We start from the raw sequence: 8,362 nt of genomic DNA on the forward strand, positions 1-8,362 counted from the left end.
GAAAATTTTGCTCAGGATTTTCCCCAAAACCCTGGCTGAGGTTTTCTCAGAGCTGTGCTACAGTCTGAGTCTTCTCCTGAGCAAGCTTCCTTCCTTCTCCCCTCCTTGCCCAGATGTTGGACTTGTATCACAACCTAAAGGCTGTCCCTGTTACTCCTGCTTCCTCTCCCCTTTATCCTCTATAGCAATTTTCCCCAGCAAATCTATTGCACTTCTAAATCCACCTTGAAATCCGCTTCTTGGCAGACTTGAACTAGCACACATCCTCACAGGTTTGTTGTGATAATCAAATGAGATAATTCATGTAAGCTCTTTGGCATGGTGTTGGATTGATAGCAAAAGTTCATTGGAAACTGGTTGTTGAAATTTTGAGAAAGAAGAATAGAGTTGGAGGAATCACACTACTCGATATTAAGACTTACTATGAAGCTACAATTATCAAGACAGTGGTGGGTATTGGTGAAGAAGTATAGACACACAGCTTAATGAAACTAAGTAGAAAATCCAGAAATAAACCCACAGAAATATAGCCAACTGATTTTGACAAATGTGCAAAAGCAATTCTGTGGAGAAAAAAAAAAGGTCTTTTCAACATATGATGTTAGAACTATCAGACATCCATAGGCAAACAAACAAACAAACAAACAAAAAAGTGAACCTTAACTTCACACCTTATACAAAAGTTAACTCAAAAATAGATCAAATATCTATATGTAAAACCTAAAACTATATAACTTTTAGAAGAAGGCACAGGAGAAAATATTTGTAACTTGATGTTAGTTCTTAGACATTACACAAAAGCATGATCCACAAAAGAATACAATCATAAGTTAGACTTTATTAAAATTAAAAACATTTTGTCTATGAAATACATTGTTAAGAGAATGAAAAGACAAGCTACAGACTGGGAGAAAATATTGGCAAATTAAATATTTCACAAAGGACGTATCTAGAATATATAAGAACCCTCAAAACTCCACAGTAAGAAAACAAGCAAACCAATTAAAACATGGGCAAAAGAGGAACAGATACTTCACCAGAGAGGATATAAAGATGGCAAATAAGCACAAGAAAAGATGTTCAACATCATTAACCATCAGGGAAATGCAAATTGTGGTCAGAATGAGATATCACTACATGCCTAGTACAATGGTTAATATAAAAAATACTAACAATACCAAGTGCTGATATGGATGCAAAGCAACTGGAGCTGTCATACTTAGTTGACGGGGATGCAAAAGAGTATAGCCATTCTGGAATGTTCCTGTAAAGTTAAATATAGACTTACCATATGACCCAACAATCTCTACTCCAGAGTATTTATCCTAGAGAAATGAAAACCTGCGTTTATACAAAAATCCATATACAAATATTTATAGCAGTTCTATTATTGATTGCCAAAAACTGGAAATAATTCAAATACCCTTCAACAAATGATGCATAAACTGTGGTACATGTGTACAATGGAATACTACTCAGCAATGAAAAGGAGCAAACTATTAAAACAGGCAACAACATGAATGAATCTCAAAGGCATTATGCTGTGAAAGAAGTCAGTCTCAAAATGTTATGTACTGTGTGATTCCATTTATATGACATTCTGTCTAAAAGAGAAAACTAGTGATAGAAGACTGATCTGTAGTCGGGGGATGGGGTAGAGGATGTGACTTCTAACACAAGGATGTGTTGGAAGTCACATTTTCAGAGGTGATGGAATCGTTCTGTATCTTGATTGTAGATGGTTATGTGAAACCTTATGTCTGTTAAAATCTGTAGCATTGAACAACAACAACAACAAAAAAGTTAATTTTACTGTATGATAATTTAAAAAATAAAACTGAAAAATTAGTCATTAATATTATAAGTGTTAATAAATATTAATGATATCATGATATTTTTAACATCATTGAGTGTTTTTTATGTAAGTAATAGTTGCCATTGTCTAACTCTTTTAAGTATTCTTAGTTTTCACTTCTCATACCATGCTAAAACTCCCATCAAGCTCCTCCTTGCTGTGTTCTAAAACCTCATTCAATCCAATGTTAGGCTAGGAAGATTTTGTTCAGAGAATTGGTTTAGCAAAGGATAGCTATAAAATGCTATGAAGATTGCACAGTCAATTTACTTGAAGTTAGTAATGGTGACAATGACGATGATGATGATGATGATGTCAATTATGATAACAATGTTCTGAAACTCTGGAGCATCTTCTCAGTGGCTCATATGTGTGGAAAGAGCCTAATAGATATTAACAATAACTCTTCCCATTGGCATGAAAGTCATGGTTCAAAATGTGGTTAGGACTTCCTGGGGGATACCCAGAATGACACATCAGCGTGACTTTAAAGAACTGAAGGATTCTTTTGGCTTCCTGGAAAAACACTCAGTGGCTCTGCAGGGGAGAGTAAAAGCTGCAGAAATAACTATGAGGCTTGATTCATCTCCTTCTCCCTTTTTACTTTCTAATCGAGCCCTGACTCTTCATCAGTGGCTGATAATTGGGCACTGCTTTCTACCAGGTGCTTCTGGATGGCAAATGGTTGGCCCTAGGCAAGTGGCAGAACATAAAGGCTGCTATGGAGGTACTTAGTAAAGAGGAAATTTGAGGAATTTTCATCAAGAACTAATCAGCCATTTGTTCTGCTTCTGTAAATATGCTTGCTGCATGCAAGAGCTCACATGCAGAGCTTACTTGCATGTTGCTCGACCTAAGTAATGAATGTGACTGTTTGAACCCCTAGCAGCTCCCATCTCTTGTAGCACTTTGTACCATAACAGCTCCCACTTCCTGTAACAATTTATAACCATCGGTAACCCATAACAACTCCCATCCTTCTGCCAATGTTACTACTTGCAACCATAGCAACTCACCATTTGTAACGGTCTGAGTTCAAACTAACCAATCAGCTTGTGTAAAATTCCGGTATGTAAAGAATGTTGCAACTGTGCTCTTGGCCCAGATCTTCAGAGAGCTAACTCTTCTGGGACCACGTGTAATAAACCTGAGTTCTCCTTCTCTCCGAATTGCTGCTTGGTTTTTCGCTCGAATGATTTTGGAGCTTTTCCGCAACACTAGGATCCCAGTTGTATATGGCAAGTGTAGCCTGTTTACCATCTTCCCCTATTTGGCTTGTCAGTTTTTCTCCAAAGCCCACTCACCTCACTCCCACCCCATAGCCCCATTCTGAGTTCAGAGTTCCTATACAAGGCTCAAAATTCTCTTGTGGAATGCAGAAGTCCACTCTCCTTATTTATGCATTCATTGCAAGTTCACCCACAGTTTTTAAGGAGAGTTCACCAAGCATAGAAGTGTGACTTATGTGTACAGAGAACACTGTGGGTGTCACCCTTGATGATATCATACTGTATGGCAGATGCCCGAAGTGCTTTCTCAGGTTTCTCCAAAAGAGAAGTGTTCAACTGGTGTCAAAGTAATAAAAATTAATAACACTGAGTATTTATCTTTTTATTTGTCAAATTGGTAAAGAGTAAGAAATGACCTTGTCCATACCTTCACTCTGAAATTCACAGCTTGACTGGTCTAATACCCAGGTCTATTCAGTGCCCTCTCTCAACACATACAGTCCTATATTTTAATTTACTATTATTTATTTACTATTATTTAATAAATTTTGCTGCCTTTCTATTATAAAAGCAATATGTACTCAGTATAGAAAATATATAAAATACCAAAACTATTATACATATAAAATGCAAAACTATTATATGTAGTCACAATACCAAGTTTTGTAAGAAGCATTTATTCCTATTTTTAAATAAAGGTAGGATGGCATTAAATATAGTATTCTATAGCTTACTTTTATCTTAACACCTTACCAAGTGCAGCCTCCTATTTGTCCCTGCACATTCACTTCATTTAAGCAGGGCAGAACTCAGTTCAATAATACTTGTCCCAAATGATAGTTTTAATGCTTTGTTATAAAAAATTCAAACCACCTACAGCTGTCCCACTGTCAGATTCACTTCCTTACCCTGTTAAAACTTTTGTGCTTCCCCTTTCTCTGTCCTCTCCCCTAGGGAATTCCAGGGAGAGTGAGAATCAATGTTTATGTGAGGTTTTCATTTTGGGTTAAAAGCCTATTGGCTAAAAACTTCACCTTCCCTTAAACACCCTCTTGGGATTCAAGTCAGTGTTTCTTAGAGAGCCTAGAATGTGTCTATGCAACGCCCTGGCATCCTTCCAGCAAATTCTCAACATGGAGAGGAGATAGGCATCTGGGTCTAGTATTACCATCCTTATTAATGCCTAATTTCTTCTCTGGAATAACACCACCTGCCACATTTTAGAGTTTTGTTTTCTAAAGTCTCCTCAGTGTTTCATGGACTAACCAAGAAAAACAAATGCCCATTTGCTACGATCTTTCAAACTTGCCTCCTATAAAATAATGACAACAGAGGATTCCAGCTGCTCTACAGTCTCAGAAATGATATAAATGTTTTGAATCTCATTCAAACTTGTGCTTCAGAATTAAGAAAGAATAAAATTATAAAACTTTATTGCATAACCAAAGACACTGCAGAAAAATACGAAGCATCCTGAATTTACAAACAAGCATCTTAAAGGATCTTCAAGGCCCAGCCTAAGCACTCTCCTTCAGAGAAGGCTTCCTGGAAGAGGTGATATCTGAGCCAAAGCATAAAAGATGAGGGCAGGGTGGGGCCATATTGGCAAAGAGTATGATATGAGCAAAAGCACAGGAGCGAGAAGTAGGAAGGTGAATCTGTTCAGTGTTCTGCTGTTAATAGTGTCACAGGGCCATCATCCAAAAGACCCTAATGGTTCCCCATACCTAAACTATGCCATGAGCTATGCTTGTTTACAGGAACTGAAAAGAGTTCCTCATCATGAAATGAAGAGGGCTGAGCACGAAGACCAGGATGGCGAAGGGGCATCGCGTGCGAAAAGGACTGTGTGCTAAAATGCCGAGTGCAGCAGAAGAGTAACTACGCATGCCTAAAAAGCGTCATCACTCCCCGCGACAGCCTATGAGTACTGAAGGCTCCTTTCCCGTCAGGGAGGAGCTGCCGTTAAGAGCTCGCCCTTCTCCATTCCTTAATCAAAGAATAAAGTTTCTGCTCTGCTTTACTGAATTCAGTCTCCTTCTCCTGGTGTGAATGGCACTGGGAAGAAGGACCTTGGTTTGGGTCTCTGACCCAGAAAGATAGGTAACAATAGTACAGGGTGGTGGTTGGGGATCACAGAGAGTGGCAAAGAATGAGACTGGAAAGCTTGGGAAGACAAATCTCTGAGAAAAACTCAAACCTCCAGGCTGAATGCAAAATGCTATATTCTGGTGGACTTCATTGATTTAGTGACAATTTCTGCTTGCCACAATTTTGCACAATATTAAAATCCCTATGCATAAACTGAGGTATAAACAAATGTTTTTGTAGCAATTGGTACTCCTGAAATTTCTCCTCCCCAATAAGAATGTATCTCCAAATACTTTATATCTTTTCTTGATGTAGACTTTTATGTAAGGCTAGCTCATTCGCAAGTTTCACAGTAGGAAATAAGCTTATATTCAAATTATGGTATACAGTAGGAAATAAGCTTATATTCAAATTATGGTATACGTGTACGTATCTATACAAGCATGTGTGTGTGTGTGTGTGTAAGGTGGTGCAATAGATATGCTTTAACCATTGAACTTCATTTCCTAAAGACCTTTTCATATCCTTGTGGCTTGGCCCGTGCTGTTCCCCATGCCTGAATGCCTTTCCTCCTTATGTCTTTCCTACCCGATAAATTCTCATGTATTTCAAACCCAGCACCCCCTCCTTGAAGCCATTCACAATGGCCCTGGTACTGTTAACTGTTCCATCTGTGCTTTCAGGGCATTTTCTACCACTTTGTAGCACTTAAGATAGTAGTTCTCAGCTGTGGCTGTGCATTAGAATCATTTGGGTTGTTTTTGCAAATACCCCTGTTTGGGCTTTATCGCTAGAGATTCTGATGTTATTGGTCTGGAGTGGGAGCCAGGAATCGGTGTTGTTTTTTTTTTTAAAAAACTCAGGTGGTTCAAATGTGAATCAAGATTGAGAATCACTACTTATCTAAAACTAATTTAACCGAAATGTTGTAGTTTCATTTTTATTCAATCCAAAATATTTTCTAATATCACTTGAAACTTGCTCTTTCATCAGTGGATTATTTAGCAGTGTATTCTTTAATTTCCAAGTATTTGGGTATTTTCAGTTATATTTATGTTATTGATATTTATTTTAATTCCATTGTTGTCAGAGAACTTAACATTGTATGATTTAAATTCTTTTAAATTTGTTAAAGTTTGCATCAGAATCCACAGTATGATCTGTTTGGGAGAATGTTCAATGTACACTTGAAAACCATTTGCATGCTTCTGTGGTTGGATGGAATATTATATAAATATCAATTTGATGTAGTTGGTTAGCATTGTTGTTCGATCTACTATATCCTTGTGGATTTTCTGTCTACTTATTTTATCAATCACTGAGAGAAGAGTATTAAAGTGCCCAGCTATAACTGTGTATTTTTCCTTTCAGCACTCTGTTTTTGCTTTGTGTATTTTGAAACTATTAGTTGCATGTACACTTAGACTTGTTATATCCACTTGGTGAATTGACCCTTTTATCATTGCGTAATGTCCATCTTTATCCCTGGGAACTCTCATTCCTCTGAAATATGCTTCATCTGATATTGAATTAGCCATTCTAGCTATCTTTGTATTAATGTTTGCATGGTATACCTTTCCCATCCTTTTACTTATACCATTACATTTAAAGTGGATTTCCTATAGACAACACATAGTTGGATCTTGCTTTGTTATTTATTATGACATTCTCTTTTTCTAATTGATGTATTTAGACTATTTAAATTTTATGCAATTATTGCTAGATTTAGATTAGATATGCTATTTTATTGTTTTCTGGAAAGATATTACAAAGATATTGTGACCAGCTAGAAAAACCAAAACCAAACAAACAAAACAACAAAAAATAAAACAGGAAAGCAAGCAAACAAACAAAAGAACCTCCTGAGAAATAGTTGTTCTTTTTAATGGGATGTGGAGATTAATCTCAATTGGGCAAATGCGCAGACTGTTGAGGCAGAAAACATTGTAGGTTTTTAATCAAAGTTCTGGCCGAGTAAGAGTGAAGTTCCAGGTTAGTTCAGCCTAACATAAACGTTTCAGCCAAAGTTGGATAGCCTTTAACATTTCCTTAACTGCAGAGTGCTTTAATTAGAGGAAAGCAAAGCAAGCAGCTGGTGTAAATCTATTTGGCTGTGAAAATTTTAAAGCAGAGGCCCAATCTTGAACCCTTTTTACTAAGCTTTCAATACCATTCTAGAGCCTGAATTTGGGGTAGTCAACCAGAGTTTACCAGTTGCTAATGCTGAGATCTCCGCACCAAAGAAAATCCATCCGACTTTGTGGTCATAGCCTTAGGTCCTGTTCCTTGGGTAAGTATTAGCCTCAACGTTTTAGTAGGAGGATTTTCAGGTTAATAACTGTCCCCTCCCCAAGGCAACTGAAAAATGTAAGAAAATTCAAATCATCCTTTTAGAACCTCTGGCTCTGTGAGGTCCTTTTAGAACCCCTGTGACTCTTCCAGATCTATTATTCTATGTGGCAAATAAGTCCCAAATCTGATCCATAGTGGTCCTGGAGTGCTGGATTGAGAAAGATTCTAAGGCTACTCTAGGGCTCAGCAACAAACAGAGCCATGCACCTTCCGCATGGGATTCCTACACCTGCCCTTTCTGTCTGACTTGGAGTGCACAGTGGTCTCCCGCCACAGGGAAGGCAAGTGCCTTGGCCTGAGATCTCATCCCCCACCCAACTGCCCAGGTCTACCAAGTTCCTTGGCAGTGGGATGGAGTATGGAATAGGTTTGGTTTCAAACTGACCTAGTTTCAAACCCCAGCTCTCATACATATCAGTTATGTGACTATGGTGAGAGAATTAATTGAAATAACATAAGTAAAGTATCCAGGACAGGACCTGGGCTTACTAGGTGCTCTATTAGTGATATTCTTCTTTTATGACTAAATTGTGCTTGGTTTTAGAAGCCACTTCTGGTTCCCTTGGCTCCCAGTGCCTCTCCCACATCCTCTCTTGTGGTCTTCTCCCATTGTACTATGATTGCCATTTTTCTCATCTCTCTTCTACTAGACCGAGCCTTTGTACTGTTTATATTAGTTGTTAAAGAAATGCTGCTTGCTGATTGTTAAGTGCACCTACCCATTTGCCTGACAAGTTAAGGTATTCCAGCTTGAGTGATGGAACAGACCAGTTCATAAGGCCCCTTCAGCAGTGTCAAGAGCACAGTAAGTAAGCCCCAGCAGCATCCGCTCTTC

The sequence above is a fragment of the Pteropus alecto genome, unplaced genomic scaffold (genome assembly GCF_000325575.1).
Source record: "Pteropus alecto unplaced genomic scaffold, ASM32557v1 scaffold164, whole genome shotgun sequence".
Classification (NCBI taxonomy): Eukaryota; Metazoa; Chordata; class Mammalia; order Chiroptera; family Pteropodidae; genus Pteropus; species Pteropus alecto.